The sequence below is a fragment of the Bos mutus genome, chromosome 9, assembly GCF_027580195.1.
Source record: "Bos mutus isolate GX-2022 chromosome 9, NWIPB_WYAK_1.1, whole genome shotgun sequence".
Lineage (NCBI taxonomy): Eukaryota > Metazoa > Chordata > Mammalia > Artiodactyla > Bovidae > Bos > Bos mutus.
In genome coordinates, this window is record NC_091625.1 from 89,361,665 (window position 1) to 89,384,608 (window position 22,944).

The 22,944-nt window shown below is 39.2% G+C and overlaps 1 pseudogene; it reads left to right on the top strand.

Moving 5' to 3' along the window:
• Positions 1-1,638: 1,638 nt before the first annotated feature.
• Positions 1,639-15,461, top strand: LOC138989153 (mitotic checkpoint protein BUB3-like; annotated as a pseudogene).
• The last annotated feature ends 7,483 nt before the right edge of the window (positions 15,462-22,944 follow it).

A 22,944-nucleotide genomic window follows, 5' to 3' on the forward strand; every position in this document is an offset into this window, starting at 1 on the left:
AACTGCCTGTAGCCAAGTATGCTCAATTTTATAGCTTGTTTGTTGTCAGAAGATTAATCTTATGCCTTTTATCTATTTTGACTGGAGGTGGAAATCTCTGAAAACCTTTTTTTAAGAAAATTAAAAAAAGATTAAACATTACCTGAGTAGAGGATGCTCTTAAACCCTATTAAAAGACAAATTATGAACTGTGAGTAAGAGCTTTAGTATGGATTGAATGTTCTACTGTTTAATTTAGAAAAATAATACCTTAGTAAAAAATGCACAATGGATCAGATCTTTTGCAAAATAAAGATATAAAAATGGCTAAAATGGCCTTGAAATTTACTTTTCTGGAGTGGACTTTGGCCATATAAATACTCTTTGAGGATTAGACAATCGTTTGCCCTAGAAAAGTAATCCTAGCTATTATAAAATTTTATGTTGTAATTTACTTCCTCAAAGACCTGATGATTATTAAACTAAAGCCTCCACTGACTAGACAGCATAAAAACAAGAAAGTGAAAGTGAAGTTGCTCAGTTGTGTCCGACTTTTTGCGACACCATGGACTGTAGCTTACCAGGCTCCTCCATCCCTGGGATTTTCCAGGCAATAGTACTGGAGTGGGTGGCCATTTCCTTCTCCAGGGGATCTTCCGGACCCAGGGATCAAACTTGGGTATTCTGCATTGCAGACCAGACACTTTACCCTCTGAGCCATCAGGGAAGTCCATAAAAACAAGCCCCTTTCCCAAATCCAAGCCCACTTACATCTCCACTGAACTAAAAATGTGCTCTTGACCTAGAGGTTCCTCAGTCATCATTTAACTAGTGAGATGAGCTGGGATTTGAATTTACAGTCAGAGAGGAAGTGAGTGAAAGTTAAAATTCTCACTGCACACTGTACAATGTATACTGTACTGGGAAAATAAACCCAAATCTCTGAACTCAGATACAGGTCACGTTCTGCAAATGCTCAAGCAGAAAAGCCTGGTGTCCTACAGCAAAATAGGTATTAAACAGGGATTAAAAATAAATTGCAGGACCTAGAATCAGAGGTCATGGAGAAGTAAAAGATGAAGTGGATAGTATAAATCTGTTAGTGTTGGTTATTCAGTCGTGTCTGATTCTATGTGACCCCAAGGACTATAGCCTGCCAGGCTCCTCTGTCCATGGGATTCTTCAGGCAAGAACACTAGAGTGGGTTGCCATTACCTTCTCCAGGGGATCTTCCTAACCCAGAGATTGAACCCACATCTCCTGTGTCTCTTGCATTGGCAGGCGGGTTCTTTACCACTAGCGCCACCTGGGAAGCCTGTGTAAATCTGACCAGGGTGAATAAACAAAGTGGAAGGAGAAAAAGGAAAGCAGACTACCAGAGAAACATGACTGAAGTGGGAAGACAAGAGAAAACGGGAATCCTTCCTGTTTTCCCCACAGCTCTCTAGTCCTCTGGTTTCCAGCTCTTTCTGAGATTTATTTTGTGGTCTTGAGTTCCACCTGTACTGGACAAGTGTTTCACTTGCTTGGCTAACATATGTGTCCCTTTTTGCTTACCTAATTTTCTTAGAGGAACCATTCTTCATTTTACATGGCCTTATGATAACTCTCAGTTATCATATCCCACCTGTCCCTATGCCCTCCACCCTGCTTACCAAAATGAAGGTACTTCCATGGTGTCCAGTGGTTAAGATTTCATCTCTCAAGGCAGAGGTTGCAGGTTCCACCCCTGGTCAGGAAACTAAGATCTCATATGCTTCATGGCCAAAAAAACAAAACATAATACAGAAGCAGTACTATAAAAATTCAACAAGGACCTTTAAAAAATGGTCCACATCAAATAGATCTTATAAAAAAAAAAGTGGAGAAAATGTCCCTCTTTAAATCAATATTTGACTAGTGCTTTTAGTTTAATTCCCTCTTTCCTTCTTAATAATTTCACTGTTTCAAGTACTCCTTGTCTTTCTGGCATTAATACTTCCAAATTAAATTGAGATCATTGGAAATTAGACTCAAATACTGATCTGTATGAAAAATTTGGAATGGGAGATCTCAGGAAACATATAAATGAGCCAGGGAAGCAGGAGACGGTAGAAAGAAAAGGAGTGGGTTTTCCAATACAAATCTCAGCTAGTCTTATGGACAGAACTAGCATGGTCCTTCAGTGGGGTCCCTAATTGAAGCAAAGGGTTAGACAGTGGTTAGGGTTAGGGCTAGGGTTAGGGTTGAGCTTCCCTAGTGGCTCAGTTGGTAACGAATCTGCCTGCAGTGCAGGAGACCCAGGTTCGATCCCTGGGTCAGGAAGATCCCCTGGAGAATGGAATGGCAATCCACTCCAGTATTCTTGCCTGGAGAATTACATGAACAGAGAAGCCTGGTGGTCTATTGTCTATATGGTCACTGAGAGTCAGACACGACTGAGCCACTAACACTAGGGTTAGAGTAAAGTGTACTCTGAATGAGGCAATATAAAGGTATGCCTTGTAGATGGGCTTTTTCCCTGGCAGGGAGTTAGCTGCCAGTCAGGTCAAATTGGGCTTTGTCGAACTCTAAATGGACAAAGATTCTCTCCTTGCCTAAATTCTACTCAGGCTCCCCCCACTGCTCTTCTCAAATAGACTGACTTTTGGGCTTCCGTTTTTGTCTCTGCATAGTCCAAATTTAGCAAGACTTCTGCTAAGGCAGTTTACCCGTATTCCTCCACTCTCGATATTCGATCACTGTTGGTACCTAATCAGGTTCCTCCTCCTCCACCACCCCCCAGGTAATGTTTGGTCTTCTGGCCTGTCTTAACTAAGAATCTCAATAGGCCAATCTAGCCAGTTTCCCCTCATAACTATGATGTTTCCTCTAGTAATTTTCCACCCACTGAATCCTACACTGTTCCTTGACTATAAATTGTGAGTATTCGTTATTATATTCAGCGTTGAGCCTAGTTCTCCAGTGAGGTCTCTTCTCCCCTATGCTAATAGCTTTTCTGAATAAAATTTTCTGTTACCACTTTACTGTCCAGCTCTGTTTCAGATCAGATCAGTCGCTCAGTCGTGTCCAACTCCTTGTGACCCCATGAATCGCAGCACACCAGGCCTCCCTGTCCATCACCAACTCCCGGAGTTCACTGAGACTCACATCCATTACTCTTTGACAAAACCCACTTTGACTTCTCCAGGGACTGTTAGGCTATTGATCTTCATTGCTAGTGTGATTGCAAAGGCTGCTGATGTTCAAGCTACGACAGAACTGGCAAGAAGGAGACGGGAGTAGGTAAGTTAAAAATGCCACACAGTTCAGTGTTCTTACCAAGATTGTGCTGTTTTTCCTGAATAAATACTCCTTGAGTTGTTGCAAGTATTTAGCCCAATTTCCAGAGTATTGAAAAAGTTCGTAATTTTGATCAGTGTCCTCTTCGTTTTTATGAAGGAGAAAATTTTCAGAGGTCTTCATTCCATTCACTTCAAAAATGCTTCTGCTTATCTTGGAATTTAGACAATAGTGCTGTAAAAATCTAAGGTCATAGGTTCTAAAAATTAGAAACAGCCTATCATTTCTTCACCCAAATTCTGTAGTGATGTCCCTGCCTCTGCTTTTCTTATGATATGAAAGGATAGGTGAGAGTTAACCATCCTTTGGGAGTAGTTGGCTGATTTTAATGGCAACCCTTTCTCAGCCATGAATCTCTTGTGAGTTGAAACAGAATGGCGTTTGTTTCTAATGAAGTAAGTTAGAAAGAAAAACACCAATACTGTGTATTGTCATGTATATATGGAATTTAGAAAGATGGTAGCGACGATCCTATATGCAAGACAGCAAAAGAGACACAGATTTAAAGAACAAACTTTCGGACTCTGTGGGAGAAGGCAAGGGTGGGATGATTTGAGAGAATAGCATTGAAACCTGTATGTTACCATGTGTGAAACTGATGACGAGTCCAAGATCGATACATGATGCAGGACACTCAAAGCCAGTGCACTGGGACAACCCAGAGGGATGGGATGGGGAGGGAGGTGGGAGAGGGGTTCAGGACAGGGGGACATATGATTCATGTCAACGTATGGCAAAAACCACCACAAGATTGTGAAGTAATTAGCCTTCAATTAAAATCAATAAATTAAAAAAAAAAAACAGAATGGGGAGTTAATGTTGAATGGGAACAGAGTTTCAGTTTAGGAAATGAAAAATTCAGGAGATGAATGATGGTGAGAGCTGCACCACAGTGTGGATATACGCAGTTCCACTGAACTGTGCAGTTAAATACGGTTGAGGGAGTGAGTGAGTGAAAGTCACTCAATCGTGTCTGACTCTTTGCAACCCCATTGACTATACAGTCCATGGGATTCTCCAGGCCAGACTAATGGAATGGGTAGCCTTTCCCACCTGTAGGGGATCTTCCCAACCCAGGGATCAAACCCAGGTCTCACACATTGCAGGCAGATTCTTTACCAGCTGAGTCATCGGGCAAGTCCAAGAATACTGGAGTGGACAGCCTATTCCTTCTCCAGAGGATTTTCCCAGGAATCAAACCGGGGACTTCTGCATTGCAGGCAGATTCTTTAGTATAAAGCATTATGAAACTTTCACCACAATAAAAAATAAATTAAAAAAAAAAAGAATATGCAATGCCAATTGTTGGCTAAAAGACACTTCACATTGTATTGCAGTTTCAAAATCTGGACCATTTTCCCAAGGTTCTCTTTCAGTCCTCCAACTTTTCTGCTAAATCCACAATTTCATTTAACCTATTTCTTCTGGACAACTATAGAATTCTATAGTTCAATCCCTTTCCCCAAAGGTCTTTGAATGAGGAGATGTTCATGTGCAATCAACATCAAGATCAAAGGTGCTGCTTGAGATAATTTCAGTCTTTATGTTTAGACACTTCTGTTCACCTCACTGGAAGGAAGCACAGCCATCCAGTGGCGGAAGTAGGTGATGAGACTTGTGTGCAGGGATTTTTTTTTTATTCTGAGTTCTACCTTGAAGTGTGTGCTTTTCCATTGTTTTTTTCCTCTCTGAATTTCTCATTAGATGAGACAACTTTAGTAACATTCCCCACATGCTTTGACATCTTTTTTTTTTTTTTTTCTGAGGCAAATGTTTCATCCTATTAGGTTAATTCGCCCCGAAGGTATTTGCATAAGCGGTGTGGGTCTGGCCTTTTGACGTTATCTTCCTGAATGATCTCTGACTGCTCACTCAGGCCTGTTGTATTGTAGATGCAGGGTCTGGCCTCACTGAATCTCGTGCTATCTTTACCAAATCAAATCTGTAAAGTTCACTTGCAATTTAACGTATTGTTTTTGAGTCATCTTGACATTTTTACTTCATAAGTGTAAACTGAAAACTGCATTTACTGGAAATTTGCTTTTAAAAATAAAACAACACAGGCCAGATCCCTGATCTACAGCTGCTTTATAAAATTAGGCAACGCTTATGAGATAATGTTCCTCAAAGAAATTTTTAAAACAAAATTTATATCTAACATTTTTAAAATGCATGAAGAGTATGACTATGTTCAATAGGAACAGAAAATATACAAGGAACAGTATGAGTTATTATGATCGAATCTGGTTTTTTAAAAGGGAGTCAGAGAGCATTATCAAATGTTAAAGGGCTGACAATATTTAGCAGTGTTAAAAAAACTGACAGAGAAGTTTCTCTTTATTTCCAAAGTTAAAAATGCTATACATAAGTAAGGTTTTTGGTACATTTAGCCTATATTTAAAAGCCAATGCATATCGATTTTAATTAATATTTAGAACCTTTGGAAAATTCGTAATAAATGACATCTTATTTTGTAGTAATATTGAAAATTGAAATTTTCCTAGAGGATAATTTTTATTAATGACTTAAAGAGTCTTGAGCTAATTCTTATTGTTGAATGGGACCACAATACAATCAATTTCATCATTTTGTTTTTCTTAACCATTTAGAGATACCCAGATATATTGGCATTTAGAGGAGAACAAAATGGTTAAATGGAAGTGAAGAGGAACTTTGAGTAGCTTACCTCATATAGACTAATATTAAGAATTTGGGGCAGTTATAAAAGGTATTTGGATAACTCGGTAATTTGAATATAGAGTCTATATGGATGTCCCTGGTGGCTCAGAAGATAAAGAAACTGTCTGCAATGCAGGAGACCTGGGTTCGATCCCTGGGTCAGGAAGATCCCCTGGAGAAGGGAATGGCAACCTACTCCAGTATTCTTGTCTGGAGCATTCCATGGACACAGGAGTCTGGCAGGCTACAGTCCATGGGGTCAGAAAGAGTCAGACATGACTGAGCGACTAACACACGGATACACATACACACGTTTGGTGACATTAGTTTTAGTGTGACACTAGGAGATTATTGTAAATTTTAATAGGTGTGAAAATGTTATCGTGATTTTGTAGAAACGGATGTTTGCATTTCAGAGATGCACGCTAAAAGGTGAAAACTGTAACGTCTGAGGGAAGTCAGGAGGAGATGGCGGTGAAGTCACTTCTGAGAGAAGCCCATGAGTTCAGTCTGAACCACCCGCTAAGGATGATGTCTCCTTGGTGAAGTTCAGTCCCAGGACCAGCTTCTGCTCGTCTCCTCCCGGAATTCAGCGATGCATCTCTGCGATGTTCTGGTTGTTCGGCTCAAGTACCAGCATCCAGGGCTGTCTGGGATGTGTGTTCAACTGCCAGGGTCCAGCCCCAGCTGATCCAGGGTATTCGAAGGAGAGACGGCATCGGCGAGGATCAGGAAACAACTGCTTGATTAAACGTTAATTAAGGATATAAAAAGTAATAGAATGAGGATAGCTCAGTGAGGAAATTCAGTGGGAAATAAGGATAGCTCAAGTGAAGAAAAGAGGCTGAATAATTCGCCAGAAGGTAAGAGAAAGAACGACATGGGGAGACCAAGTTTTGGTGAACAAGGCCCGCACTTTATTTTCCAAAGTAGTTTTTATACCTTAAGTTATGCATAGAGGATAAAGGGGGAAAGGGTAGAGTCATGCAGTAAGCCAGGCTTTCTTCCTGCAAACTTATCATATGCAAAAGTTTAGGTGATTTACATCACCTTCTGGCCCGGAGGCCTGTTAACATTTTAAGCAACTTATTTTTCTGTAAAGGTGATTATTCTAAAGTCAGGCGCCAGCCTCCAAAAAGCATTGGATAGAGTTGCATTCCTATAGGGCAAAGGTGAGGTGGGCTCAATCAAGAAAAGAATTAACTCAAGGGTCCAAGGTTACAAACATTGAGGCTACTACTTCCATTTCTATACACCCATTATATCAATCAATACACTGCCAAGGACACAGTAGGTAAGGGGGTATGGAGACTTAGCAGCAAACATTGGCCCAATAAGGGAAAAACCCTCCACCAATACAATTTCTAATCAATCTTTTAACTACTCAAAGGAATCTGTGTTTAGACAGTTTAGAACATCTCCTGCCTCTCACAGTTGGGAGGCTCTAAACAATCACATGTGGCCGGAAAAACCTATTCAGGCAGGCTAGAGGACTTCCAAAGGAGTTTGTAGGTTGAAACACTGTCACACCCAGGAATTGTTAACTGGAGCTGTAAGCTAACTCTTTTTTCAGAGAGAGGTAGTGGGGGACAGCCCCCGTAAAGTCAGAGGTGTAGGTGAGAGCACAAAGCAGAAAGTAGGCAGACTCTGGTTTTGGGGGTAGATGCTCGAGAATTTCCAAGGGGACTCCTGAGGCTCAATCCTGCCTTTGCATATGCCAAGCCTCCTTCCTCATGACCTTTGCCACGGGTGGAGCTAGCTCCCCGCATCTCCCCCTTTTTTATTTCTTAAAACAGCCAGATGCAGCTCAGTCGCGAGCTTCTGAATGTTCTGCCGAAGAATCCTGACAATACAAGGAAGAATGATTATGAGAAGCAAAATTAAAGCACCAGCAGCGATGTATCCAAGGATATTAGACAGAATGTTTTTTCCTGAAATGAAGTTAGAGAAAGTGTGAAAAAAGTCATTAGCTGGTCCAGTGGTGGTAAAATCCAGTCGAGAGTGTTCCAGGGTCTGTATTTGATTATGAAGTTTCCCTAAGTCCAGGCCAATGTCAGAGCTGTTCCAAACACCTGAGATATGATTTTTGATTTTTTCCCATTCATAATCTGTCTCGTTTACCTTTAAAGATGTCACGCATATCCATCGGTAATCAGCGTGGCATGACAGAGTCATTTTCACTTTTAAAGCCTGTAACTCTGTCCCAATATGCATTATTGCCTCTTCCAAGGCATCTACTCTCATCTCTAATTTCCTATCTATAGATTCCTGTGTTGCTAGAGTTAGAGAAACATTTTTAGACATGGTATCAACATATTGGGCAGTATGCACTTGTTGAGTCAATGATATTGCTGCTGCAGTAACAGAAGTAATTGCTGCTATCAAAGCTGATATTCCTAAAATAAGTAAGCCCACAAATCGCCATTGTTGCATTAAATCTTGTACTTGTAACACGGCAAGGCCGTAATTGTCATACCAGTGGCTAGTCACTGTCACAGGTATCATGAGATAGGGTGGGCGTTGTAACACCACAAAAGAGCAAACATTATATTGAGGGGTCAAACAAGATGAAAGCACACATTGTTCACAAGTTACTATATTAGGTCCACCAGTGAAAGTCATATGTACATTAAGTTTTCCAGAATCTTTGGTAAAGAGAAAAACTTAAGGAGAGGGTAGACAAGCCAAAACAGAATAAATAGAATTATTTTCTGGTTGGAGTTTGCGCTGCAACAGCCTCATCAGTCTCACTGGGATCTCGATGTTTATCTTGCCTCCCCTTCCTGCAGGCTCCTCTTTTGTGATCGAAGCAATGGGGGAACTGGATGTCTGGGGGTCTGCAACATGGCGAATCAGCCTGTCCCGGATCTAAATTGGAGAATCTGCATCCTGTGGAAAAATACAAGCACATCCTCCACCGCTAGTTAATAATGGGTCAGGACCCTTCCATTGTCCTGAGAGGAGGTCCTTCCATTTGACTAATGGTTTTGCATTCAATTGCTCTGGGCACCAATGGCGAAGCATTGCAGTAGTTCCGGCTGAAATCTGTATTTAAAATATTTATTATGAAAAGACCATGTTGAAAGATTTGATGGGGAGAACTATACTTAAACTCCCCTTCTTTTAGTTTTTGAATTTGGATTTTTAATGTTTGATGCGCTCTTTCAACAATGGCCTGTCCCTGGGGATTATAAGGGATGACAGTATTATGTTTAATTTGAAACTTAATACAAAATTCCTGAAAAGACTTAGAAGTGTAAGCAGGAGTATTGTCAGTTTTCAAAGCTTTTGGCAGGCCCAAATATGAAAAACAAGTAAAGAGATGTTGTATCACATCTTTAACCGCCTCTCCGGTACGAGCACTTGCAATAATAACGTGAGAAAAGGTATCTACAGTTACATGAACAAAGGACCGTTTTCCAAATGAAGAGACATGAGTTACATCCATTTGCCAGAGTACATTAGGTTTGAGACCGTGAGGATTAACTCCCATAGGTAGACTATCATAAACAGTGGGGCAGTGTAGGCAAGAATACACTATCTCTCGGGCAGTCTCTCTGGGAATCTGGAATTGATATCTTAAAGCAGTAGCATATTGATGATGAAGTAAGTGAGAGGCTTTGGCCTCCTCAATCACAGTACCACTGTATTTCTGGTTAACAAGTCAGCCAAATCATTAAAGGCATTTTAAGGGCCGGGCAATCTGGAATGAGCCCAAATGTGTCCAATTAAAAATATTTATTTCTTTTCCAAATTTGTTGCTGTAATTTAGTTAACAAATGAAATATGGTAGTTTTATTTTCAGGCAAAACCACAGTTTCAATATGTGGAAACAACCTGACAATATACTGAGAATCCAAATAAAGGTTAAATTCCTCATCTGCAAACATAGCAAAAGCCTCTATGACTGCTGTTATTTCAGCTCTTTGAGCTGAAGTTTCCTGTGTTTCTAAAACCTTTTGGTGATTTTTAGTAACTATGGAGGCTTTACCGTTTGCTGACCCGTCAGTAAAAACCATATGAGCATTTGGAATAGGAGATTGTTTACATGTGACAGGAAAAATAACTGGATGTCTGGATATAAAATTCAGCAAAACATGTGAAGGTAAATGATGCAAAAATTTGACCAGAATAGTTTCCTGTAGCAATCTGCCAATTTTCAAACACTAGAAGAGCATCAAGTTGTTCCTTATTATATGGAATTACAATTTCTGATGTCTCTTTACCAAATAATTCAATGCTCCGCTTTTTTCCTTTAATATCAAAGTAGCTGTCAATCCTGGATAAGAAGCCACTACTTTTTTAGTTTGAGCGGGAAGATGGACCCACTCTAGGGGGCCATTTTGCCATAAAACCAATTTTTTGTCTGGCCACCCCAATTACACCTATGGGGGTTTTATGGCAAAGGAATTGTCAAGCAGTTGTCAAATTAATTTTTTAAAATGTTTTTAAATTTACATTTTAACAACATAAATTTAGAGATATGTTAATTTAGATCTAATGTTTAGTTTAGGTCTCTGTATAAATTTAAATAATAAATGTATAACCTCCTTATCTCATTTTGATATACAGATATACCTAAATGCAAAATGTATTTATATTTGTATTTATATATGGCAACAAGTATAAACTTATTGACATAATCAATATACTTGAATTAATCTTTACAACTAATACATTAATTAATATATATTACAGCAATACAACATGTACACAGCTAATACCAACCAACACAAACCAACGTACTGTAATAATACATGTCACTCATATATAATATAATCATACAGTATATAGAACATATATCATCACAGCACATCAATCCATGCCAATTAATATCAGCCACACAATTATATTACTGCAATATATATTTAATTATAGAGTATATATATAATATGCATATATAGTATACATATTAATTTGTATACAAATTAATTAAGTATAGATCTATAAATAGAATTAGGTATACCTTTGTTATGTTTTATTTATACCCATACCTAATTAGGCAAACTGTAATTAGGCAAATATATTTATATTATGTATTTATAACAATATATAAAGTATTGTTAATTGTACCTCCTGTTGATAACTAAGAAATTGAGAAAACCCTTCTCTGAGTATCTCCTATTTGAGACAGCACGTCCCTCCCCCATAGGGTAAAGGGGAGGGTAGGAACTACATAGGGTTGGAAAGTTCCACAGGTATCCTCAAACTGCCAATCTAACATTTTTGAACTTTTAACTACTGTGGGGGCTTGAGGGCAAATGAAACAAAATTTGACCCCTGAAATCTATCAGGGCAACTTGCCAATTATCACTATTTTGTAAAAGACTTGCAGTTGATCCTTATTGAGTGAAATTATTATATTTGCTACTTCTTTTCTAAAAAGTTCCACACTTCTTTTTTCCTCCTTTTATAATTAATTGTGCCACCAAGCTGGGATAAGATAAAACTATTTTTCTTGGGGTCACTGGTAGATGGAACCAATGGGCCTTTTTGTCACAAGCACCCTGTAGGTGTATGTTTTATGGCAAGAATAATTTAATCTCATCTTTTGGTAATATTAATCCTAATTAACTGATCATTTAAAGTCTCATCTACTTTAACAAGAGCCAACTCTGTCTCATTAGTCAACTTTCTCTTAGAACTGGAATTAGGATCGCTTTTAAAGCAATCAAATAAAGGCTTTAAATCTGCAGTAGTCAGTTTTAAATGTGGCATATCCAATTAATGTCCCCTAATAATTTTTGGAAATCATTTAAAGTTAGTAAACAATCTCTCCGCAGCTTCAAAGGGGCATTATCAGTTTTTAAAACTTTTGGCAGACCTAAATATGAGAAGCAAGTAAAGAGGTGTCGCACAACATCTTTATAAGCTTCTCCAGTTATTGTTTTGTAACCTAAATCTGGTCTATAGCTTTTTAGATGACAAGCAACCATCTAATCTTTGCTTGAATACTTCCAGCAATGGGGAACTCACTATTCTTCAAGGTTTTAAACTCTCCCTCACCTTTTCCTCTACAGCATTCCCACCCTGCATACCACTTTCTCTAATCCCACCAACTCATTTTCAGTAGTATGTGTTGGCCAGGAGCTGGGTCAGTCTTTCCCGGAAATGTTAAGAGACGTCTGTTCCTGTGTCTAATAGCCCTGACATTTTATTTTCTTGAATTAAAAAAAAAAATTTAAAGGCCTAGAAGCTGTAATGTCCTGTACCCAAAAGGCTAGATCACTAGATCTAAACGTTCTGTGGCTCTTAGCTTGAGAAGTCAAGGTTTTTCCTTTCTGATAAGGTAAAAGCAAAAACTGTGTTATTCTTTGACCTTTATTAATTTGCACAGTTTTGGTAGGCGGCGAGATCAAAACTTTAATTTCTCCAATATAATCAGAATCTACTACATCATACACCACCGAAGTGTCTTGAAAAGAAAGCGAGCTATGCCCTAGCACAAGTCCTACAATGCCTTCAGGTAGGGGGCCAGCCACTCCCATTGGAATCGGAGCAACCAGCACGTCAGGGGTTAATACTGTTGCTAAATCCCCTTACCGTTCTGCTTGGTCATAAGAGAAACACTTCTTATTTGTAGAATCCTTTTCTATTACGATTATTTTTCTTTCCTTTTTTCTTTTTCACTTTTTTCTTTTTATTTTTCTCTCTCTCTTTTTTTTTTTTTTGCTTGGGTGAGGCCCCCCTGAGGGGTTTTTCTGCAAGGAGCGGGCTCTGTATATTGTGTATTCTTTAAAAGCCCCTTTGTTTAAAAGAATTTTTTTAAAAAATCTTTTCCAGCCTTAGGCAATGCTCTGGGAGGCTTTGGATGTAAACTGGGGGATTCCTAGGCCCTGGGAGATGCAAGTGGAGGTGGGGTAGTTGCCTTAAATCAGAAATTGTTGGATAAATTTTTAAAGGTTTGTGTAGAGGGGGAGGAGGCTCGTCAGGGCGCCTGGCCGCTGCGTCCTGTAAGCCCTCTCCTTCCTCGGGAGGTAGAGCACAGTCTCCCTCCTTTCCTTCGTCAAGGGCAGAAAATATGATCTGCGCAGAAGGTGGAGACCCACTACCATCCACTGCTATAGCCTCTCCCATAGGCTATCCCACAGCCTCATGATGAGGGTCCAGAACATTTTTAATCATATTTATAGGATAAGTTTTTAGTTGTTTTTTACCTTCACCCAAGTATCTAAATTAACAGTAGCCTCTTTAACAGTTTCAAGATTACTTGTATAAAGAGTTGCCATTCTTAGATTCAGTGTTACCCATGTCAGAAAATTAAGTATAATAGAAGATAAAGCTTTTAGCTTTTAAAAGATCAGGTTTTCCTTTGGCCTTTTAACTTCAGAAACCGTTTTCTCTCTCTAAGTCTAACTCTTTAACACTTTCAACACTTCCCACTCCTCTTGCCCTGTCTATTCTACAGGGGGGTCCGTGGCACCCTGAGTGGGGTCCTAGCCGTCCCGAACACTGGAAGAACAATAGGGCTGGTGACCCAGATTGTTCCGAGGGAGGAGCAGTAGGGCTGATGACCCAAACTGTTCCGAGGGGGAACAAGAGGGCTGATAACCCAGACTGTTCCGATAAGAGGGGGCAATAGGGCTGATGACCCTAATTGCTGGGAGCTTACCTTCGAATAGCCTGTCTCGGGCGCCACCTGCCGGGGTCCAGCCCCAGCTGATCCAGGGTATTCGAAGGAGAGATGGCGAGGATCAGGAAACAACTGCTTAATAAAACGTTAATTAAGGATATAAAAAGTAATAGAATGAGGATAGCTCAGTGAGGAAATTCAATGGAGAAAAGAGGCTGAAATAAGGATAGCTCAGTAGGAAAATTCAGTGAAGAAAAGAGGCTGAATAATTCAGCCAGAAGGTAAGAGAAAGAATGACATGAGGAGACCAAGTTTCGGTGAACAAGGCCCACACTTTATTTTCCAAAGTAGTTTTTATACCTTAAGTTATGCATAGAGGATAAAGGGGGAAGGGGTAGAGTCATGCAGTAAGCCAGGCTTTCTTCCTGCAAACTTATCATATGCAAAAGTTTAGGTGATTTACATCACCTTCTGGCCCGGAGGCCTGTTAACATTTTAAGCAACTTATTTTTCTGTAAAGGTGATTATTCTAAAGTCAGGCGCCAGCCTCCAAAAAGCATTGGATAGAGTTGCATTCCTATAGGGCAAAGGTGAGGTGGGCTCAATCAAGAAAAGAATTAACTCAAGGGTCCAAGGTTACAAACATTGAGGCTACTACTTCCATTTCTATACACCCATTATATCAATCAATACACTGCCAAGGACACAGTAGGTAAGGGGTATGGAGACTTAGCAGCAAACATTGGCCCAATAAGGGAAAAACCCTCCACCAATACAATTTCTAATCAATCTTTTAACTACTCAAAGGAATCTGTGTTTAGACAGTTTAGAACATCTCCTGCCTCTCACAGTTGGGAGGCTCTGAACAATCACATGTGGCCGGAAAAACCTATTCAGGCAGGCTAGAGGACTTCCAAAGGAGTTTGTAGGTTGAAACACTGTCACACCCAGGAATTGTTAACTGGAGCTGTAAGCTAACTCTTTTTTCAGAGAGAGGTAGTGGGGGACAGCCCCCCGTAAAGTCAGAGGTGTAGGTGAGAGCACAAAGCAGAAAGTAGGCAGACTCTGGTTTTGGGGGTAGATGCTCGAGAATTTCCAAGGGGACTCCTGAGGCTCGAACCCGCCTTTGCATATGCCAAGCCTCCTTCCTCATGACCTTTGCCACGGGCGGAGCTCGCTCCCTGCATTCAACGATCCAAAACACACTTTGAGTGGAGGACTAAACCCTCGACTGAAAATGCATGATTCCAACACTGATCAAGAAAATCTTGTTGGAACACATGATGCCCCATCAGATGCAGTGAATTCTGTCCAGAAATGACGGTGGTGGTCACTGGGCATTGGGATCAGACAGTTAATCTGTGGAACCCCAGAACTCCTTGCAGTGCTAGAACCTTCTCTCTGTCTGAAGATGGCTGACTGTGAGCAAGATGGGCAGTAAAGTATTAACGTGGGCTCCCAGAACATGGATTCCATGTGACAGTGCTAGATGTCCAACCCGAAGTACCAGGCTCACTGCTTTGAGCATTTTCAAATAAGCAGAATTATGTATTTAGCTCTTTTGAAGAGTGGCTGTTGAATACCTCCTGCTGAGCCCTGAGGTACAGTTGAAGCTTGTTTTCAAGTATCCAAGGCTGAAAGAAAAGAATACCGAGCAGATTTATCCAGTCAATGCCATTCGTTTTAACAACATCAACAATGTACTTGCCATGGGTGGTTCTGATGGATTTGTAAATACATCGGGTCCATAGATACCCCTTCAGCATGAATCAGTTGTCTTCAGTAATGACGAGACTATATTTGCAATCGCATCATCTCCAATATATAAGATGGATGACATAAGATGTCCTGAAGATGGTCTCTCATTTGCCAAGTGACAGATATAAGAACAAAACCTAAGTCTACCTAATCATCTCCTGAAACTGGTTTCTCTACAGAAAACTCTTCTGCTTCCTACAGATACATGTGTATCTCCTGGGTGTGTTAGAGCCATTGTTTTTGATACGTTATTTAGTATGAATTTCTCTGTTTTCTGTCTGACATAAAGCTTGTCTGTATGTCTTTTCATACTGACTTTGTGTAGAATGAAGAGTCTTTATGTGTTTTGTATGTTAATGACTCTAAAATACTTTTAATAGAAGAAAACTAAAGAAGCAAATATGGCAAAATTTTAAAATCTAGGCAATGGATATATAAAAGAGTGTTCATGATACTATTTTCTCTACTCATCTATACATTTGATTGTTTCAATAATAAAAATTTAAAACATGTTCCTTAACTAAAAAATGTTTTAGCAATTGAGATTTTGCAACATGTAAATCAACATCTTATTACCATTTTTTTGTTTTTTCCCTAAATTTTCTAAAGCCTTTTAAAACTAAAATATAAATCAGAATTAAATATTTGATTAATTGCATGTTTTGAAGGAAATTGCAAATAAAGGGACATAACAGTTAATTTAAGAAAACTTTTCTACATTTTCCTTTGTTCTGTCTTTTTTCTTCCTTCTTTCTACTGTCATAAAATTTTTATAAAAGGTTTTAAACAAGGTAACATAGATAAGAAGTATATGACAATGTTAGGGCTAAAAAGAAGTAAAATAGAGCCAGTAATGAGATTAGTGCTCAAATGAGAAAGCCTTACATCCTAAACACTTACCAGCAAAGGGCCATGGATTTGGTTTTTAGCTTTATAGATGAACATTTAAAAACAGAAACATAAGTAGTCATATCATTCAGAGTGCTCATAAAATAAAGGCAAATTATTCACAAAGAAGAGGCACAGTAATTTCTGATTTGAAGTTTATCCTAAACAGGATCTATGTGATGAAATGAACAAAGCCTTAAGCAATATGCTTAGGATAGCTACTGCAGAGTTTTATGAGAATGTATCTTAATTTAGGCAATTGTCCTTATAACAAAAAATAATCACTTAAAATAAAACCATAGGGGAAATGCCATAGTATCATCCAGATAAATGGCATCTTAGAGATCTTGGAAGGCAATGGCACCCCACTCCAGTACTCTTGCCTGGAAAATCCCATGGATGGAGGAGCCTGGAAGGCTGCAGTCCATGGCGTCGCTGAGGGTCGGACACGACTGAGCGACTTCACTCACTTCACTTTAGAGATCTTGAGAGATGTTGGAGTATCTGGAACAAATCTTTTTAAACAGTTTCAAAAGCCCAAAGGGAGTTGATCAATAAACATTAAAAGAAAAGTTGTAGGGATCCTGTAAGTTGTGTACATAAGCAGGTGTGAGTGGGCATTAATGCATTTTTCTGAGGACAGGATTTGTAACTTTTATCAGAAGGATCTTTGCTCCAGGAAAGACTGAGAAGCACTGATTTACAGAAGTAAAGAAACTGCAAATCCATTATGGATATCTTTTTCTTTAAAAAAAAATTTATTTATTTTCTTATTTTTGAATAGGTTGAATCTAACTTGAGGCATGCAGGCTCAGTAGCTGTGATGTGTGGGCTTAGTTGCCCAGAAGTATATGGGATCTTAGTTCTCTGACCAGGGATTAAACCCATGTTTCCTGCATTAGAAGGCAGACTCTTAGCCACTCGACCACCAAAGAAGTCCATGGATACCTTTTTATTAATAAGCTTTTCAAAAATATATATGATAATGGGTTTGGAGATTGTGCTCTCTACTTCTCAGAATGAAAAAAATTCAGCATGTCCCCTAAAAAAAGAAAACATATGTCCCATGAGTCAGTTCAATAGAGCAGACTTGTGCGTGCATGCTAAGTTGCTTCAGTCATGTCCGACTCTTTGCAACCATATAGACTGTAGTCTGCCAGGGTTCTCTGCACATGGGATTCTCCAGGCAAGAATACTGGAGTGGATTGCCAGTCTTTCCTTCAGGGGAATCTTCCTGACCCAGGGATCGAACTCATGCCTCTTATGTCTCCTGTATTGGCAAGTGAATTCTTTGCCACTAGCACCACTGACTGGACCCCTTATAAAATCTGAGGCGCTGATTTAGAACTGATTGGAAGAGAAATCCGCTTCATATATGCTCAGAGGTAAGGCCAAGTGTATTTTCAAGAAAGATAAAGATTTTTATAGAAAATAATTTTGCGTATACTCCAAATGAAATGAAAAAAAGTTCAGTCAGTGTGTTGATAAGCATAACATGAATATTTTCAAAGCCAGTGTAATCAGGAGCTTATCTTGAACATTACAAAAGAAATGTTGAATAAATCACCCATAGACAGTCTGGCTTTGAGTGATGCAGTTTCCTGGAACAATATACTAACGGAAATTGCTTGCAAAATGTATTCTTCTGCAAATGAATGAGATACCTTGCCGAACGGTATTGTTAGCTTTAAAGAAATTAAAAGTTTTGTTTCTAGCAATAGCCAGTCAGGCCAGAAGTTTCCTAAGATCTTGTTTCAATCATAAGTATAAATATTTATTGTGTATTTTGTGTGTGGATACAACTTAAATTTTCATACATATTTTATATATTAAGTAGTTGTAAAGATATATAGTGATAGTGAAGTCGCTCAGTCATGTCTGACTCTTTTCGACCCCATGAACTATAGACTGCTAGGCTCCTCCATCCATGGGATTTTCCAGGCAAGAATACTGGAGTGGGTTGCCATTTCCTTCTCCAGGGGATCTTCCCAACCCAGGGACAGAATCTGGGTCTCCCACATTGCAGACAGACTTTTTACTCTCTGAGCCACCAGGGAACCCTGATAAAAGATATATAGTCAATACATATTTTCATTTATGTATATTTATATATAAAATATATATTAAATCTTAAGCTGTACTCACACACAAAAGATGCATAATAAATTTTTATATTTGTAATCTAGCCAAGACCTTAAGACTGTATATATATTAAAGCTATATAAATATAGTCTTAATATTTTTCTTAATATAAAATATAATTCATATATATTTAATATAAATAATATATATTATGTTTATATAATTTATATATTATATAAGCATAGTATGAAAGTATATAAATATGTGTGTATATTCTAATATGGACTTCCCTGGTGGCTCAGACGGTAAAGCATCTGTCTATAATGTGGGAGACCTGGGTTCGATCCCTGGGTTGGGAAGATCCCCTGGAGAAGGAAATGGCAATCCATTCCAATACTATTGCCTGGAAAATCCTATGGACAGAAGAGCCTGGTAGGCTACAGTCCATGGGGTTGCAAAGAGTCGGAAATGACTTCACTTTCACTTTCATATTCTAATATATTTTTCTTAATACATAAAATATACAAAATATATGGGACTTCTCAGGTGGCACTAGTGGTAAAATAACCCTCCTGTCAATACAGGAGACACGAGAGACGTGATACAAGAGACAAATACTTTAAAAGAATATGCCTTTCCACTGTGTGTGTCTAGATGAGGAGCAACATATCTATTGCACTCAAAATGCTATTCAATTATTAAAGAACAAGATAATAGGGAAAATCCCCTGGAGCAGCAAATAGCAACCCACTCCAGTATTCTTGTGTGGAAAATTCCATGGACAGAGGGGCCTGGCAAGCCACAGTCCATGGGGTCACGAAGAGTTGGACACGACTGAGCACACAAGCATGTTCTTCAAGAGCATTTGTATGGTGATCATTCTATTTAAGGTTGCACAGCTGAGAGAAGTTGAGAGCTGCTAGCAGAATAGCTGGACATCTCCTGTTAGTCAGCTACTGTTTAAGTATTGTTGCATTTGTATGTAATTAAGAGCATCCACTTAAATGTTTTATTCTTCATCCTTTCAAATTTCTCCAGCCAGCTGTATGACTGTTTACACCAGAGTTGACACAGCAATTCTACTCCAGGGTTTTATCCCAGTGAAGCTATTTAAGGAAAGCAAAAGAGCTATATACGTTCATGAAGATATCCAGCATGTCTTTCTTTATAAGAGAATATAAGAAAATATTGGGAAGAACCCACCTCTCCCACCTCCCAGAGATGCTGTATTAAGGGGGATGTCTGTGTACGCCCAGTTGCTTAGTTGTGTCTGACTCTGAGACCCCATGGACTATAGCCCCGTCCATGGAATTTTCCAGACAAGAATACTGGAGGTGGCTGCCATTTCCTCCTCCAGGGGATCTTCCCAACTCAGGGATCAAACCTGCATCTCTTGCATCTCCTGCATTGGCAGGTGGATTCTTTACCACTAGTGCCACCATATCCACAAAGTGCAATATTATAAAAATATTATGAAGTTATAAAAATTTGTAAAATCATGAAAACATCTGACTAAGCATCAAGAAAGGATAGCAAAATACTAAGATATAGACATATACTTAACAACTGTTATACATTCAACAACTAAAAACATATATGTATAAAAACGTGAAAGAAATGGAAATAGTCATTGTGTAATGGGATTATAAATATTTTTCATTCTTTCCTTAATCTTGTGATTTTTATTTCATAAATATTTGAAAATTCCTTGACAAATTCCAGGGTTTTCATTAGAGTTTTTGAGGATTTCATTAGTCACTAATGGACTTCCTATCTTTTAAATACTAGGTCCTCCACTCATTAGTAGGACAATATTGTGCCAATTAATTAATTCCTCTAGATGGCATTTTCTTTTCCCTGCTGAAGATGGAGAAAATAACACTTAGCTCATAGTATTGTTTGGATCAAATGATACTGTACTTAATACAATGTCTCCTATTAGACTGTATGTGCTGTGTTGTGCTTAATTGCTCAGTCATGTCCAACTCTGTGACCTCATGGACTGTTGCCTGCCAGGCTCCTCTGTCCATGGGGATTCTCCAGGCAAGAATACTGGCATAGGTTGCCATGCCCTCCTCCAGGGGAATCTTCCCAACCCAGGGATCAAACCCAGGTCTCCTGCATTGCAGGCAGATTCTTTACTGTCTGAGATGCCAGGGAAGCCCACTACACAGTATATGTTTAAAAAACAAAACAAAACAAAAAGAAACTAATAAGCAGGGACTTCCCTGGTGGTCCAGTGACTGAGAATCCACCGCCTTCCAATGCAGGGGATGTTGGTTTGATCCCTGGTCAGGGAACTAAGATTCTACATGTCCCATAGCATGCCACAGCTAGAAAGTCTCCCACACCATAATGAAGACCCAGAGCAACCAAAAACAAACAAAAGAGAGAAAGAAAGAGGCAAATTCAGTTACCATTTTATGAAGTGTTTAGCATTTTGCACTAATGTGTGAGACATTTAAGTAAACTACTCTGCTTCAAAAGAAGCTGAAGTTTAGTCATTTTAAACAAGTGGGCTTCTCTCAGAGGAAATCATTTTCAGAGTGAGGTGTCTTATTGGGAAGGAAGAACAAAACGACAAATATTCTTCATCTTTGAAAAGCTAGTACTTTATATAAAAATGAAAGCATATTTAGTCATATTTGATTTACAGATATATTTTTCCATTAGCCATAAACACCTTTTTTAGAAGAAAAGTTTTAGGGATGCAAGGTTAATTTTGAAAAGCTCTTTATAGGTTAAGGCTGTCAGGAGGGTTAAAAAAAATTGTTTTTTAAAGATTTTCTATTTCCTATATCTTTCTTTTCTAATAAGCCACCCACCATCTTCACTTTCACCTCTCTTACCCCAGAAAAGGAGACAAGCAAGCAGGCAATTATCCTCCAACTCAGAGGCACTACCTTTAGACTATCTAATATTGTATAGTTTTTGTGATACACTTGATATTTCTCTAGTTTAAGATTCTCCACATTTAGTGACTGTCTTGTTTAATTTATTCCAATTATTTATCTTGCTGTTTATTTAATTACTATTTTACAAACTACTGACATTTTCTAGGTCCTCCAAATTGGTTTCTAAGAATGAGGGAAATATGCAATATTAAAGCTATTTAGGCAAAGCTAAGATAGAGCCAGACATCCTGGAATGTGAAGTCAAGTGGGCCTTAGAAAGCATCACTATGAACAAAGCTAGTGGAGGTGATGGAATTCCAGTTGAGCTATTCCAAATCCTGAAAGATGATGCTGCGAAAGTGCTGCACTCAATATGCCAGCAAATTTGGAAAACTCACCAGTGGCCACAGGACTGGAAAAGGTCAGTTTTCATTCCAATCCCAAAGAAAGGCAATGCCAAAGAATGCTCAAACTACTGCACAATTGCACTCATCTCAAACGCTAGTAAAGTAATGCTCAAAATTCTCCAAGCCAGGCTTCAGCAAAATGTGAACCGTGAACTTCCAGATGTTCAAGCTGGTTTTAGAAAAGGCAGAGGAACCAGAAATCACATTGCCAACATCCGCTGGATCATGGGAAAAGCAAAAGAGTTCCAGAAAAACATCTATTTCTGCTTTATGGACTATGCCAAAGCTTTTAACTGTGTGGATCACAAAAAACTGTGGGAAATTCTGAAAGAGATGGGAATACCAGACCACCTGATCTGCCTCTTGAGAACTTTGTATGCAGGTCAGGAAGCAACAGTTAGAACTGGACATGGTTCCAAATAGGAAACCAACCAACAGACTGGTTCTAAATAGGAAAAGGACTACATCAAGGCTGTATATTATCACCCTGTTTATTTAACTTATATGCAGAGTACATCATGGGAAACGCTGGACTGGAAGAAACACAAGCTGGAATCAAGATTGCAGGGAGAAATATCAATCACCTCAGATATGCAGATGACACCACCCTTATGGCAGAAAGTGAAGAGGAACTAAAAAGCCTCTTGATGAAAGTGAAAGTGGAGAGTGAAAAAATTGGCTTAAAACTCAACATTCAGAAAACGAAGATCATGGCATCCAGTCCCATCACTTCATGGGAAATAGATGGGGAAACAGTGGAAACAGTGTCAGACTTTATTTTTCTGGGCTCCAAAATCACTGCAGATGGTGACTGCAGCCATGAAATTAAAAGACACTTCCTCCTTGGAAGGAAAGTTATGACCAACCTAGATAGCATATTCAAAAGCAGAGATATTACTCTGCCAACAAATGTTTGTCTAGTCAAGGCTATGGTTTTTCCTGTGGTCTTGTATGGATATGAGAGTTGAACTGTGAAGAAGGCTGAGCGCCGAAGAATTGATGCTTTTGAACTGTGGTGTTGGAGAAGACTCTTGAGAGTCCCTTAGACTGCAAGGAGATCCAACCAGTCCATTCTGAAGGAGATCAGTCCTGGGATTTCTTTGGAAGGAATGATGCTGAAGCTGAAACTCCAGTACTTTGGCCACCTCATGCAAAGAGTTGACTCATTGGAAAAGACTGATGCTGGGAGGGATTGGGGGCAAGAGGAGAAAGGGACAACAGAGGATGAGATGGCTGGATGGCATCACTGACTCGATGGACATGAGTCTGAGTGAACTCCAGGAGTTGGTGATGGACAGGGAGGCCTGGCGTGCTGCAATTCATGGGGGTGCAAAGAGTTGGACATGACTGAGGGACTGATCTG